Consider the following 16,091-nt stretch of genomic DNA (forward strand, 5'->3'; position numbering starts at 1 on the left):
GAAAACGAATGTCAAGAGAATTTAGCGAGGTAACACCGACCTACACCCGGAAGTAAATGCACTATCAGAGTGTTGACAAATACTTGCTACGACGCTGCCATTTCTCGGCTCTCTGACGAGGCAGCTCTTCAGCGAAATGCTTGCCGTGATTCTCCGATACGGTTCTTCAGAGTGGAGACGCGCGCGCACGTTTGGTTTTTATGCGGCGTTCTCCCCTGATGGTTTCTGACGTCGCCTTGTGGGCTATGTATACATATGAGACATTCAATTATCATTAATCCAGAATGATACAAGTTTCAGCTTCCGGCGTGGAAGAAGGCTGTTGACGCCGACATTATATCATTTCAACGTAGGGAAAGCAAAACGGATCATTCAATGTTTCTCATTCAACATAAAGCATGTGAGATAAATTTCCGTAACGTTCATAATCATCTAAAAATTCAAACAAAGTAAAAATACACCGGAAGCTTATTCGAATTGAATATAATGTAAGATACCAAACGCTTTGCACCTCGATGTCGAATTTGCCCACTTGCAATCATTTGCAGCATGCACATAGAATGTCATGATTACCACGAGAATGAAGAAATATGTTGGTAAGGATGGAAGCAAGAAGAGACGCAGTCAACAAATATTCTATTCCTCATGGCATTCATTTCATTTGACACGTAAGAAGAGGTAAAGCGGAAATTTACTTTCGTTAACACGAAAGATATGCCGCACATATTGATAACGAGGAAGTCTGCGTCTTCATACGTTTCCTCCTTGAACTCTGTATGCTCTATTATATACTAAGTAGCCCGATCATTGTTTCAGTAATGTTACCCTCTTGTTTGACCCCGTAACGATGAACGAGAATGAAGAAATATGTTGGTAAGGATGGAAGCAAGAAGAGACGCAGTCAACAAATATTCTATTCCTCATGGCATTCATTTCATTTGACACGTAAGAAGAGGTAAAGCAGAAATTTACTTTCGTTAACACGAAAGATATGCCGCACATATTGATAACGAGGAAGTCTGCGTCTTCATACGTTTCCTCCTTGAACTCTGTATGCTCTATTATATACTAAGTAGCCCGATCATTGTTTCAGTAATGTTACCCTCTTGTTTGACCCCGTAACGATGAACAGATTCCAAATGCATGTCTCTGCGTGAAAGTAGCTGTTCGAACCCTTCCTGGGTTGTTTTTTGTGTTTTATTGCTTGGAATTCCTGAAGCAGACCACTGTGCCTTCCCCCCTCGTGGGTTAGGTCTCAAAACTAAACCGCTTTGTATCCAATGGCATAATTTATTCATACAGCATCAGCATAAGACTCTTGCGAGTGAGAGAATGACAATAACAATCGTAACAAGAACAAACAAATAATGAATGATGTTTATTCCAACGCAGAACGAGAATGGCGTTAAATATAAAAATCTATATCTATATCCATATCTATTGATCTTTGAGTTGGTACAATGCAAATATATTCTTAGCATTTAGTTACTGAATTTAGTTCTGGATGTTTGCAGAGAAAAGGAAAAGTCGGTACTTCTCGCTAGTGTAATATAATGTGAACCAGCAACTACCCTTTCCTTAGAACACGACTCAAGCAGGTCCTCAAGTAGGCACTGCTGCATTCTGTTCCCTGACATTGCTCTGATGACGGTTAATGCAGATAGTTCCGATTATGAAATACAAAACGTATTGCAGGTTAGTTCCTAGGATAGTAACATTAAATTTGCGTTGTAGACGGCACATGAACGTGACGACTATCCATATTACTCATAAATATAAAAAGACAATATTTTGGGAATTTAGCAGGATTACTCAAAATGAATTCTGAAATTGGGTGACTGACCGCACAGGTGCTAAACGTCGTCAAGAGTATACGATGTCCTAATCGCATTAGGAATATGAAGATCGTCTTCGACAGCTCGCAACTTTCACATTGCTATCTCCACCCTACTCCAGACAGCTCTCGGTGGAGTTGCACTACGTTGCCGATGTTATGGAAGGCCTTCAAACCGACAACAGACCACATATTGAAAAATACAAGCGAATTCTCTTGCAGCGTAAGCTTATTATAACTAATCTAAAAATTATTGGAGAGGAACATTGTCCTATTCAAAAAAAGTAAAATGTTACACACTGTTGACGTCAAACGGACATTATCTATGTCTTGTCTTGTGTCCTACTCATCTATAATATCAAGTGTACTATGAAAATGATTATATATAATGGATTATAAGGTAATGCATTGATACCAGATGGTGGGGGCTGGCCGATGTGGCCGTGCAGTTCTAGGCGCTTCAGTCTGGAACCGCGTGACCGCTACGGTCACAGGTTCGAATCCTGCCTCGGGCATGGATGTGTGTGATGTCCTTAGGTTAGTTAGGTTTAAGTAGTTCTAAGTTCTAGGGGACTGATGACCTTAGAAGTTAAGTCCCATAGTGCTCAGAGCCATTTGAACCATTTGAACTATTTAACACAAAATGACATTAAAAATTTAAGTTATTCACGAGCAGCTAGTTGATAATATGTATGAACATTAAATGACACGACGAACCGTCCTGTTCTGCATATGGATTCAAACCCAGCTCATGCAGACTAAGCAAAGATTTCGTGACTGACGGAAACTAACAGTCATTCCTGATTAGGCATACAGAGAGTGATATACCTCGATTTTAGACAGTATCAGTTAGCAAATATCAACTTTAAATTGCATAACGCAAACATTTTTAACAGACGCGAATTCCTACCCAGCATCTATTGTCCCTGTTAACGAACTACGAGAGATGTTAAATATTGCTTCTTCACAAGTAACTTACTTGAAATGCCGTGAGGTAAAGCTGTGTGTTGGACACGGATTCGAACCCGGAACCTAATCGGATTGCTATCGAAGCACAGTCAAATGTGACATATCGGAATTTCGCGGCAGTAGCTAGATGTTTTAACTGAAATGACGAGACGAAACATTAATTTTTTCCTTCCCAGGACTCCAACCCGGCACCTATCGCTGTTATATTCTAGAGAAAACTAACGTTAAATATGGGTTTGTTGCACCAGCAGTGACATGTGAGCATGTTTGAACTGAAATAATATGACGAAGAGTTCAGCGCTCACTGGGAATAGAGCCCCACACATATCATTGTTGACTACACACAAAGAGACGTCAGCTACCGAATTTTTCTCCACCAGCTGCTCAGAATAGCATCTTGAACTTACAGTCATCTCGCAAATGGTTCTGTGTCTCACTGGGAGTTAAAAACGTCAGATATCGTTAGTGTTGACAGCGAATGAAAATACATTAAAAATCAAAATTATTATCCACCAGCAGATAGGTGTTCTCATGCTAGAGCTTGATAATACATAAATAAATCTTTAGTGCCGGGCCAGGATTCGATCCCATTCACGCACAATATGTGAAGGTGTTGAGGAATCTGCAGTTTTGAACAAACAACAAATTGTAGCCGAGCTGTATTGCCACGAAGGGATCAAATTCCGCGTTAAGGGCGGTCTGAGTTGCATTCCCAGTTCAGAACCAATTTTATCGACATACAGAAGCTCAAATAAAAGATGGAATAAGTGTCCTGTGACCATACATAGCGTTTGTGTCGTCACTTGAAATAAATAACTAGTATAAGAAAGGTTACTGGTGATAGAGTTTCTACATGTCGCCACTCCAGACTTTATTGTGGTTCAACCTACCGTCTACTTGGTAAAGAAGGAATATCATCTTTAATGTGAATTTTCAGACCACGCAGCCATTATATCTCCTTCACTTGGTGTAGCCAGGAGAGAATGGAATCTGTCTCTCCCTATCTAAAATCATTGACAGAAGTGGGAATCGAACCCAGACCATAGGTATAACAACCTACCATCCGTCCAACAGACCACGAAATCCTCTTCTCTGCGAGTCATTTTTCTATCGTAACGCAGTTGCGCCACACTGGATGAGAATTCTGACACACAGGCTCCCTGTAGTAATTTGCAGCATGTTCAGTAAATTCATTTACTTGGTTGACCGAATCACCATGAACTAGCTGCCTCGGCTACCCAGTGCATACATTCGACTATTTTGTAATCACAGAAATAAAATCACGTTACTGCCACCTACACACAACTGCCAACATTGTAGGATGCAGAAGTTTAAATAGGAAGTGTTCCTTTCCACTTGAGCTATTCTATTGCGCCATCTGTTACTAGAAAACGTCGTTCAGTCCAAAAGAAAAGCTGTAACTGTTTGTCTCTCAGAAGTCAAGACCTGGCCATATGCATAATCTCACAGTGCTGTGGAATCCAAAAGTTCTGGAGGAATAGTTGCCGAGCTATGGAGCTGTTGTAGCTATGTGTCAGCTTGTAGCATAGATAAGATGACGCGAGTTCGAATACATTCAGTGCTACATTTTTTAAAACGCAATTCTGCTCTCTGCTGAAGTTATCAGTCTAATGGAACTTTGAACATAATTCCCTTCACTTCTCAACCCAAAGTAGTCGCATGTGGAAAAAGGACTAACTACTGTGACATTTTGTTCTATTCAGGTTTAATAGACAGCAGGCAGCAGATGCATCTCGAAGATGTGCAGCGAGAGCGCATTGTGCCATAATATGTCAGAAAAGTATTTTCTACATTAGCCGTCGTGTGGTAGTGATATTTTATTCTTCTTCAAACTTTGATTGACAGCTTTAACTCAGAACAAATTTTCTACATGCATGTAATCAATAAACTGCATGTGCATTGTCAGACTGTCATAGGTAACATCAGAGAATTCGCATATATCGTTGATGATTAATTTCTCTCATGTTTACTATTGTTTTAACAACACTAAAGGAAACCTTACGAAAATTGTGCACTGTATTATAAGAAATGAAATAAAACTAACCATGATAACCTTACAACGAAAGTATCTGTACACAAGCATGCCTCTATTGACACGAATTAGTAAAATACTACTCACTTAGATTTTGATTGGGTCTGTGTTTAATTGGTATGCTGTGTCATACTCAAGAGGTATGCAAATGTGGCATATCATAAATATAGTTACGTATTCCTAGAAACCCAAAATTCGCTTGTCAGCAGCGGAAAGAGGCGTTACCTGTTGTGCAGCATTGTAAGTTTTTCAACATTGCACTATGAGCTGAAAGCATGTTCTTGCGATTTCCTTATTGATGTTTGATCTGACTGCTTGTAGCTCTTTCACAGAAGGTATAAAAACGTTTCAGTCAGTGAGACTGGAAGTGCGAACCGTAACAGACGCTGTTTCACAGGTCAGCACGTTACCACAGAGCTGGCGAGGAGGTATGGGTCTCAGCTTCCTATTACGACGGCAATAGTAACTAGAACTCGTAAACCGCTATTTAAAGTTCGAGATTAGTTGCGATTTCCACCTGCAACGACTTTCCTGGGCTGAAAACTGTAAATTTTCAACCTTTTGTTACCCTTCAAGCTATAATAACTCAGATTATTCAATGGAAATGACAGGTAAAATCAAGTGAACTTTGAGGCTTAATTCCGTGCACACCAGGAAGTAACTCGTCGATCACAGAGTTGCCAAACATACGTTGCCTTGTTGCCAAATCTCAGTTACAGTACCAGCAGGAAGAAGACGAACCGATGTGATCCTACAGCGGTCTGGGAAGTGACCATATCTGGTGTCTCCAAGTCGCGGCTGCTACGGCCTGGAATACGTAATGCGTCTGATTCGCTTTCTGTAACTAGGTTTAGGGACTGGAGCGTAGTTACTAATAATACTCAGAACTGACTGCAAACTGAGCATCATAAATCAGTAACTCTCATTGTTGTTTTTATATTTCTTTCGTAAGTGCACTCAAAACTAAGAAAGTCATTCACAGGCGTTTTCGTGCCTCGCCGATAGTCGAGCACAACATACAAATAAAAATAAAAAAGAATGTGTGTGTGTGTGTGTGTGTGTGTGTGTGTGTGTGTGTGTGTGGGAGAGAGAGAGAGAGAGAGAAATAAAAAGCAATGAGAGAGACTGTAAAAAATTGTTGTAAAGAAATTGAATCATGGTATTTAAAGAAATCTTTCATTAAAATGACACGTTCCACATCATTACGAAATGTCGTATTCATGATCTATGGAACAAGAGTTAATCTAATGTAATCTAATCTAATCTAATCACATCATATTGATGATTAGCCATGAAGAGTCATGAATTACTGAAATTTTTGCCAATACCAGTAACCAAATCTAAACTTGAAAATAAAAGACGACAATTTTTGAAACTTCCTGGCAGATTAAAACTGTGTGTCCGACCGAGACTCGAACTCGGGACCTTTGCCTTTCGCGGGCAAGTGCTCTACCAACTGAGCTACCGAAGCACGACTCACGCCCGGTCCTCACAGCTTTACTTCTGCCAGTATCTCGACAATTTTTGTAATAAACCGTGACTCCTATCAAGACCCTTTCATCCCTGTTATCTAACCACGAAAGATGTCTGATATACCTCCATTCTGAAGTAACAAAGTGTGCATGCATTTAAAGATGAAGTGCATGATGTGAAGTTCTGTGACGGTGATACGAACCCAACACGTAATCCGATTGTTAACTAAGAAAAATCAAATGTTACGTATCGGTTTTTCTTACGAGCCGCTAGGTGTCTGAATCTAAAATAAGGATACAAACTTTTGTGCCTAAGCGACAATCGAACTGCACACCTACCGTGCATCCACGAATATAGCTTAAGTATCAGTTGCTTACTCATGAACAGTAAGATGTGTGCGTGTTTGACCAGAAATAACGACACCTGTTGAGATTGTTGGCAACACATGAACAGACATTGAAATTGCGCGTTAATTTTCACTAGCGGGTTGGTGTGCACTTGATAAAGCTAGAAATGAAATTATGAATATTTTTGTACTGGATCAGGTTTCAGAGCCACATACTTACCTTTGGAGGAGACCTAGAGAAGATTGCAGTCTTGGGAAAAGGAACGAAATGACTGAACTATACTGTTCCGAGAGATTCAGATCCTCGAAAGAGGAGATACGAATTCGAATCACAGTCCAGCACCAAATTTTTAAACGTCTCTAGTTCAATCAAGTACAAGTAAAATAAGAGCCCTGTCCCTTTAAATGGCTATCGGTTCATCAAATAAAATAAAATTTTCTAATGTAAGTAAGCTTACTGGCGACTGTATTTCTTTTTACCATGACTTCCGCTGTGTCAGTTCCCAACGTAAACCGGCTCTGCCCAGTTGGTAATGAAGGAACGTGATGTTTAATGCGGATTCTGGATTGTAACGTCTTTCTCTTGAGGTTACCAGAGGTAAAATAAATCTGTTTGTGCCTCTTAAAAGTAAATGCCTGAACCCACGCATTGCACCTGTGATAGCTCGTTCCACCAGACCATTGTGGCCACATTACCCAGCCCCAGGAGTGTGCTGTAACGGATGATGTGCTTAACTTACAAAATTAGTCATGGTGGAAAAAATGCGAGATGTGATTAGATTAGATTAGATTACATTAGATTAACTCTTGTTCCATAGATCATGAATACGACATTTCGTAATGATGTGGAACGTGACATTTTAATGAAAGATTTCTTTAAATACCATGATTCAATTTCTTTACAACAATTTTTTACAGTCTCTCTCATTGCTTTTTATTTCTCTCTCTCTCTCTCTCTCTCTCTCTCTCTCTCCCACACACACACACACACACACACACACACACACACACACATTCTTTTTTATTTTTATTTGTATGTTGTGCTCGACTATCGGCGAGGCACGAAAACGCCTGTGAATGACTTTCTTAGTTTTGAGTGCACTTACGAAAGAAATATAAAAACAACAATGAGAGTTACTGATTTATGATGCTCAGTTTGCAGTCAGTTCTGAGTATTATTAGTAACTACGCTCCAGTCCCTAAACCTAGTTACAGAAAGCGAATCAGACGCATTACGTATTCCAGGCCGTAGCAGCCGCGACTTGGAGACACCAGCTATGGTCACTTCCCAGACCGCTGTAGGATCGCATCGGTTCGTCTTCTTCCTGCTGGTACTGTAACTGAGATTTGGCAACAAGGCAACGTATGTTTGGCAACTCTGTGATCGACGAGTTACTTCCTGGTGTGCACGGAATTAAGCCTCGAAGTTCACTTGATTTTACCTGTCATTTCCATTGAATAATCTGAGTTATTATAGCTTGAAGGGTAACAAAAGATTGAAAATTTACGGTTTTCAGCCCAGGAAAGTCGTTGCAGGTGGAAATCGCAACTAATCTCGACCTTTAAATAGCGGTTTACGAGTTCTAGTTACTATTGCCATCGTAATAGGAAGCTGAGACCCATGCCTCCTCGCCAGCTCTGTGGTAACGTGCTGACCTGTGAAACAGCGTCTGTTACGGTTCGCACTTCCAGTCTCACTGACTGAAACGTTTTTATACCTTCTGTGAAAGAGCTACAAGCAGTCAGATCAAACATCAATAAGGAAATCGCAAGAACATGCTTTCAGCTCATAGTGCAATGTTGAAAAACTTACAATGCTGCACAACAGGTAACGCCTCTTTCCGCTGCTGACAAGCGAATTTTGGGTTTCTAGGAATACGTAACTATATTTATGATATGCCACATTTGCATACCTCTTGAGTATGACACAGCATACCAATTAAACACAGACCCAATCAAAATCTAAGTGAGTAGTATTTTACTAATTCGTGTCAATAGAGGCATGCTTGTGTACAGATACTTTCGTTGTAAGGTTATCATGGTTAGTTTTATTTCATTTCTTATAATACAGTGCACAATTTTCGTAAGGTTTCCTTTAGTGTTGTTAAAACAATAGTAAACATGAGAGAGAAATTAATCATCAACGATATATGCAAATTCTCTGATGTTACCTATGACAGTCTGACAATGCACATGCAGTTTATTGATTACATGCATGTAGAAAATTTGTTCTGAGTTAAAGCTGTCAATCAAAGTTTGAAGAAGAATAAAATATCACTACCACACGACGGCTAATGTAGAAAATACTTTTCTGACATATTATGGCACAATGCGCTCTCGCTGCACATCTTCGAGATGCATCTGCTGCCTGCTGTCTATTAAACCTGAATAGAACAAAATGTCACAGTAGTTAGTCCTTTTTCCACATGCGACTACTTTGGGTTGAGAAGTGAAGGGAATTATGTTCAAAGTTCCATTAGACTGATAACTTCAGCAGAGAGCAGAATTGCGTTTTAAAAAATGTAGCACTGAATGTATTCGAACTCGCGACATCTTATCTATGCTACAAGCTGACACATAGCTACAACAGCTCCATAGCTCGGCAACTATTCCTCCAGAACTTTTGGATTCCACAGCACTGTGAGATTATGCATATGGCCAGGTCTTGACTTCTGAGAGACAAACAGTTACAGCTTTTCTTTTGGACTGAACGACGTTTTCTAGTAACAGATGGCGCAATAGAATAGCTCAAGTGGAAAGGAACACTTCCTATTTAAACTTCTGCATCCTACAATGTTGGCAGTTGTGTGTAGGTGGCAGTAACGTGATTTTATTTCTGTGATTACAAAATAGTCGAATGTATGCACTGGGTAGCCGAGGCAGCTAGTTCATGGTGATTCGGTCAACCAAGTAAATGAATTTACTGAACATGCTGCAAATTACTACAGGGAGCCTGTGTGTCAGAATTCTCATCCAGTGTGGCGCAACTGCGTTACGATAGAAAAATGACTCACAGAGAAGAGGATTTCGTGGTCTGTTGGACGGATGGTAGGTTGTTATACCTATGGTCTGGGTTCGATTCCCACTTCTGTCAATGATTTTAGATAGGGAGAGACAGATTCCATTCTCTCCTGGCTACACCAAGTGAAGGAGATATAATGGCTGCGTGGTCTGAAAATTCACATTAAAGATGATATTCCTTCTTTACCAAGTAGACGGTAGGTTGAACCACAATAAAGTCTGGAGTGGCGACATGTAGAAACTCTATCACCAGTAACCTTTCTTATACTAGTTATTTATTTCAAGTGACGACACAAACGCTATGTATGGTCACAGGACACTTATTCCATCTTTTATTTGAGCTTCTGTATGTCGATAAAATTGGTTCTGAACTGGGAATGCAACTCAGACCGCCCTTAACGCGGAATTTGATCCCTTCGTGGCAATACAGCTCGGCTACAATTTGTTGTTTGTTCAAAACTGCAGATTCCTCAACACCTTCACATATTGTGCGTGAATGGGATCGAATCCTGGCCCGGCACTAAAGATTTATTTATGTATTATCAAGCTCTAGCATGAGAACACCTATCTGCTGGTGGATAATAATTTTGATTTTTAATGTATTTTCATTCGCTGTCAACACTAACGATATCTGACGTTTTTAACTCCCAGTGAGACACAGAACCATTTGCGAGATGACTGTAAGTTCAAGATGCTATTCTGAGCAGCTGGTGGAGAAAAATTCGGTAGCTGACGTCTCTTTGTGTGTAGTCAACAATGATATGTGTGGGGCTCTATTCCCAGTGAGCGCTGAACTCTTCGTCATATTATTTCAGTTCAAACATGCTCACATGTCACTGCTGGTGCAACAAACCCATATTTAACGTTAGTTTTCTCTAGAATATAACAGCGATAGGTGCCGGGTTGGAGTCCTGGGAAGGAAAAAATTAATGTTTCGTCTCGTCATTTCAGTTAAAACATCTAGCTACTGCCGCGAAATTCCGATATGTCACATTTGACTGTGCTTCGATAGCAATCCGATTAGGTTCCGGGTTCGAATCCGTGTCCAACACACAGCTTTACCTCACGGCATTTCAAGTAAGTTACTTGTGAAGAAGCAATATTTAACATCTCTCGTAGTTCGTTAACAGGGACAATAGATGCTGGGTAGGAATTCGCGTCTGTTAAAAATGTTTGCGTTATGCAATTTAAAGTTGATATTTGCTAACTGATACTGTCTAAAATCGAGGTATATCACTCTCTGTATGCCTAATCAGGAATGACTGTTAGTTTCCGTCAGTCACGAAATCTTTGCTTAGTCTGCATGAGCTGGGTTTGAATCCATATGCAGAACAGGACGGTTCGTCGTGTCATTTAATGTTCATACATATTATCAACTAGCTGCTCGTGAATAACTTAAATTTTTAATGTCATTTTGTGTTAAATAGTTCAAATGGTTCAAATGGCTCTGAGCACTATGGGACTTAACTTCTAAGGTCATCAGTCCCCTAGAACTTAGAACTACTTAAACCTAACTAACCTAAGGACATCACACACATCCATGCCCGAGGCAGGATTCGAACCTGTGACCGTAGCGGTCACGCGGTTCCAGACTGAAGCGCCTAGAACTGCACGGCCACATCGGCCAGCCCCCACCATCTGGTATCAATGCATTACCTTATAATCCATTATATATAATCATTTTCATAGTACACTTGATATTATAGATGAGTAGGACACAAGACAAGACATAGATAATGTCCGTTTGACGTCAACAGTGTGTAACATTTTACTTTTTTTGAATAGGACAATGTTCCTCTCCAATAATTTTTAGATTAGTTATAATAAGCTTACGCTGCAAGAGAATTCGCTTGTATTTTTCAATATGTGGTCTGTTGTCGGTTTGAAGGCCTTCCATAACATCGGCAACGTAGTGCAACTCCACCGAGAGCTGTCTGGAGTAGGGTGGAGATAGCAATGTGAAAGTTGCGAGCTGTCGAAGACGATCTTCATATTCCTAATGCGATTAGGACATCGTATACTCTTGACGACGTTTAGCACCTGTGCGGTCAGTCACCCAATTTCAGAATTCATTTTGAGTAATCCTGCTAAATTCCCAAAATATTGTCTTTTTATATTTATGAGTAATATGGATAGTCGTCACGTTCATGTGCCGTCTACAACGCAAATTTAATGTTACTATCCTAGGAACTAACCTGCAATACGTTTTGTATTTCATAATCGGAACTATCTGCATTAACCGTCATCAGAGCAATGTCAGGGAACAGAATGCAGCAGTGCCTACTTGAGGACCTGCTTGAGTCGTGTTCTAAGGAAAGGGTAGTTGCTGGTTCACATTATATTACACTAGCGAGAAGTACCGACTTTTCCTTTTCTCTGCAAACATCCAGAACTAAATTCAGTAACTAAATGCTAAGAATATATTTGCATTGTGCCAACTCAAAGATCAATAGATATAGATATAGATTTTTATATTTAACGCCATTCTCGTTCTGCGTTGGAATAAACATCATTCATTATTTGTTTGTTCTTGTTACGATTGTTATTGTCATTCTCTCACTCGCAAGAGTCTTATGCTGATGCTGTATGAATAAATTATGCCATTGGATACAAAGCGGTTTAGTTTTGAGACCTAACCCACGAGGGGGGAAGGCACAGTGGTCTGCTTCAGGAATTCCAAGCAATAAAACACAAAAAACAACCCAGGAAGGGTTCGAACAGCTACTTTCACGCAGAGACATGCATTTGGAATCTGTTCATCGTTACGGGGTCAAACAAGAGGGTAACATTACTGAAACAATGATCGGGCTACTTAGTATATAATAGAGCATACAGAGTTCAAGGAGGAAACGTATGAAGACGCAGACTTCCTCGTTATCAATATGTGCGGCATATCTTTCGTGTTAACGAAAGTAAATTCCCGCTTTACCTCTTCTTACGTGTCAAATGAAATGAATGCCATGAGGAATAGAATATTTGTTGACTGTGTCTCTTCTTGCTTCCATCCTTACCAACATATTTCTTCATTCTCGTGGTAATCATGACATTCTATGTGCATGCTGCAAACGATTGCAAGTGGGCAAATTCGACATCGAGGTGCAAAACGTTTGGTATCTTACATTATATTCAATTCGAATAAGCTTCCGGTGTATTTTTACTTTGTTTGAATTTTTAGATGATTATGAACGTTACGGAAATTTATCTCACATGCTTTATGTTGAATGAGAAACATTGAATGATCCGTTTTGCTTTCCCTACGTTGAAATGATATAATGTCGGCGTCAACAGCCTTCTTCCACGCCGGAAGCTGAAACTTGTATCATTCTGGATTAATGATAATTGAATGTCTCATATGTATACATAGCCCACAAGGCGACGTCAGAAACCATCAGGGGAGAACGCCGCATAAAAACCAAATGTGCGCGCGCGTCTCCACTCTGAAGAACCGTATCGGAGAATCACGGCAAGCATTTCGCTGAAGAGCTGCCTCGTCAGAGAGCCGAGAAATGGCAGCGTCGTAGCAAGTATTTGTGAACACTCTGATAGTGCATTTACTTCCGGGTGTAGGTCGACGTTACCTCGCTAAATTCACTTGACATTCGTTTTCCACATCGAAGACTCGTACGATATAATCCACTGCAAGATGACACAATTAGAAAGTATATTTAATTTCTGGACTCCAAGAACGGCGTTCTTCACATAAGTAACACCTGTTTGTGTGTGCATTCGGGAGGACGACGGTGCAATCCCGCACCCGGCCATCCTGATTTAGGTTTTCAATGATTTCCCTAAATCGCTTCAGGCAAATGCCGGGATGGTTCCTTAGGAAGGGCACGGCCGATTTCCTTCCCCATCCTTCCCTAATCCGAGCTTGTGCTCCGTCTCTAATGACATCGTTGTCGACGGGACGTTAAAACAGTAATCTCCACCTCCTCTGTTTGTGTGTTTAAGGTTGCGTTTTGAGGCTCAGGCAACATCGCAGTGACCATAGTCCACCTCTGGCCGCCAGTGTGTCGTTAGCTCAGAGGTTCCCTTGTGCGTTGCAGTGCTTGTACTATAAGTTCGAATCACGGTAGAAGCCGCTGACTACAACCTTTTATTTTCCATTTTAATTAATGGAATTGCAAACTGCTAGTAAAAATTTCTTATGCGAAATCTGAAGAATGCCTTTAAACATCAATCTTCGTCCGATTTCGACTTAGTAAATTAAGTTAATATCATGGATTTCTGCTTAGCAAATTCCAAGGTGCTTCACTGTAAAATACGTCCTGAAAAGATTCAAACCGACTGTCAACGATATAAATTTGAGCTTTGTTCGTCATATAGGTCTAACATGTCAGAAGGTTGTTTATGAAGTGCACATGTTCATTAATATAGTTCCCATCTTCTAAATGTTTGCAATAGCATTTAACTGTAGACGTTTTCTAACACCGGCGTTAGCAATTCCTTTCCGTTCTCTGAAACCTTCAAAACGACAAAGTTTTCTGGTTTAAATCTGATGACCTTAACTATCACTTCCGATCAACAATAAATACTTCATGAACCCATACATGGAACTCCAAATGTGCAGTGTGCCTGCACTGCTACAGAGCATGCATTGCAAGGTATTCACACAGTTTATCGCATAGACTTACCATAAGGGATGAAACAAGAACTGTAATACACTTTACACCACAGACGCTCACTCTGGCTTGACGAAAACATTCAAACATTGACCAAAAGTTGCATAAATAATTAAGTTTGAAAGGAAAAGAAACGAGGTATGAAGCATTTATAAATTCATCGAATGTAGTGAGGTGGTTTAATTTCGTCCCAGTCTATAAAATTAATTTCGGGTCATACTCAGCTCTTGCCGATTACCCGCCTACTAATCTGGGCGTCTGTCTCCGTTGCTTTTGAGCGTGAATGGAAATTGTAGAAATTTTCTGTGGAGCAACATTTAATAATAAAGCGTTTTAAATCATCAAAAGCGATGAGCGGTAGCAGGCGCTTTCGATAAAGAACGGGGGAGTGCAGCGCCGCTGCTGTCGACACAGCCGCTGCCAGTAGCCAGCAAATGGATCCCGGAGCTTTGCCGCATACGGCGTCCAGAGGAGGACAGTCTGCAGGAAATCTGCCGCAAAATCGTTACTAGATAAAATTTTGATATCGGTGTGTCACAAAGCGAAATAGATCGAATCTGCGCTACCATTACATTCACGTCTTCAGCATTCAGACAGAAGAGGCTATAAAAATATTTTATGCCAGCTGCTCTCGATCCACTGACATTATGAACAGAAACAACGCATGCTACCGCTAGACCACAGGCGTAATCAACCTAGAGTCTCTCTATCTTGGGACAAGTTTTCCTCCAGGAAATGCCGCAGTCTACAGTGTTGCCAGATTGTGCAGATAACCGGACTTAGAGAATTAGCGAGTTGGCCAGTTTTTTTGTCCCATGTCGCGATCGGCGCGGACTTAGCCTCTGAAGCGGCCGGCCGCCGGCCGAGTTTTATGTCAAAGAGTGTACCTGTGGAAGTGCCACCGAAGATATGTGTTGTGGAGCCTGGGAGGAGGCATTGCTTGAACATTGAAGTACAATTCAATTCCTGAAGCATTTGCAACAACTCTGAATCATTCGTGTGTGTGTTGGAAAGCTCATCCATATTGGTGGGGGAGGTTATAGATTTTACACAAGAGAGCTAGTCGGCAGCAATATTGTCTGCACCTCGTATACACCACAAATCGGGGGACTATTGACAGATGAAGTTCATGTAGTTTAGGCATCGTGCAGATACATCTTTGCTTGGGTTTCATATTGGATCTGCTAGGGGACTGTTATCTGTGTTGATGGTGAACTCACAGCCCCCAATGTTATCACAAAACCAGCATACCACTTCGTAGACTGTCAGTAATTTGCAGTCAAATGTGAAGCATTTGTGCTAAGAGGCTGTCAGTTTCTTGGAAAAAAATTTCAAAGGCTCTGTTGTATTGCCCAAGTATTGCTGTAACACTGCACCTATTCATGAACAAACAACACTATTGATTAAAAATTTTTCGCAGGGACGAAATGAATGATGAACACAGTCCAGGCTCACCAATGTGGATATTACATATGGTAGTTACGTAAACTACATTAGTAATAGTCAACCACATGATGATTGAATAGATTTATTCAGCATGAGAACACAATATGACACGAAACTTTACAAAGCATGGTATGAAAATATCCAAATGTCAAAGAAGTCAGTGTAGAGGAGAATACAAAACCAGTGATTATACTTTGCTGTGGTCGACACTCACCACAGACATACATAAACCTCCCCCATTCTGTCCTCTTTTCTCACAGAGGAAAGAAAGTTTTGAAAGTCTGTTCTACTTTTATGTGTGTCTGTATACAGTACTAAAAATTTCAT

General features: G+C 40.5%; 1 protein-coding gene across 1 annotated transcript in view; it reads left to right on the plus strand.

The window, feature by feature from the left end:
• The window catches only part of LOC126175038 (ATP-dependent DNA helicase 2 subunit 1), a 165,911-nt gene that overhangs the window by 85,438 nt on the left and 64,382 nt on the right, over positions 1-16,091 (plus strand). The window lies entirely within an intron of this gene.

This window comes from Schistocerca cancellata, chromosome 3, assembly GCF_023864275.1.
Source record: "Schistocerca cancellata isolate TAMUIC-IGC-003103 chromosome 3, iqSchCanc2.1, whole genome shotgun sequence".
NCBI classification, from domain to species: Eukaryota; Metazoa; Arthropoda; class Insecta; order Orthoptera; family Acrididae; genus Schistocerca; species Schistocerca cancellata.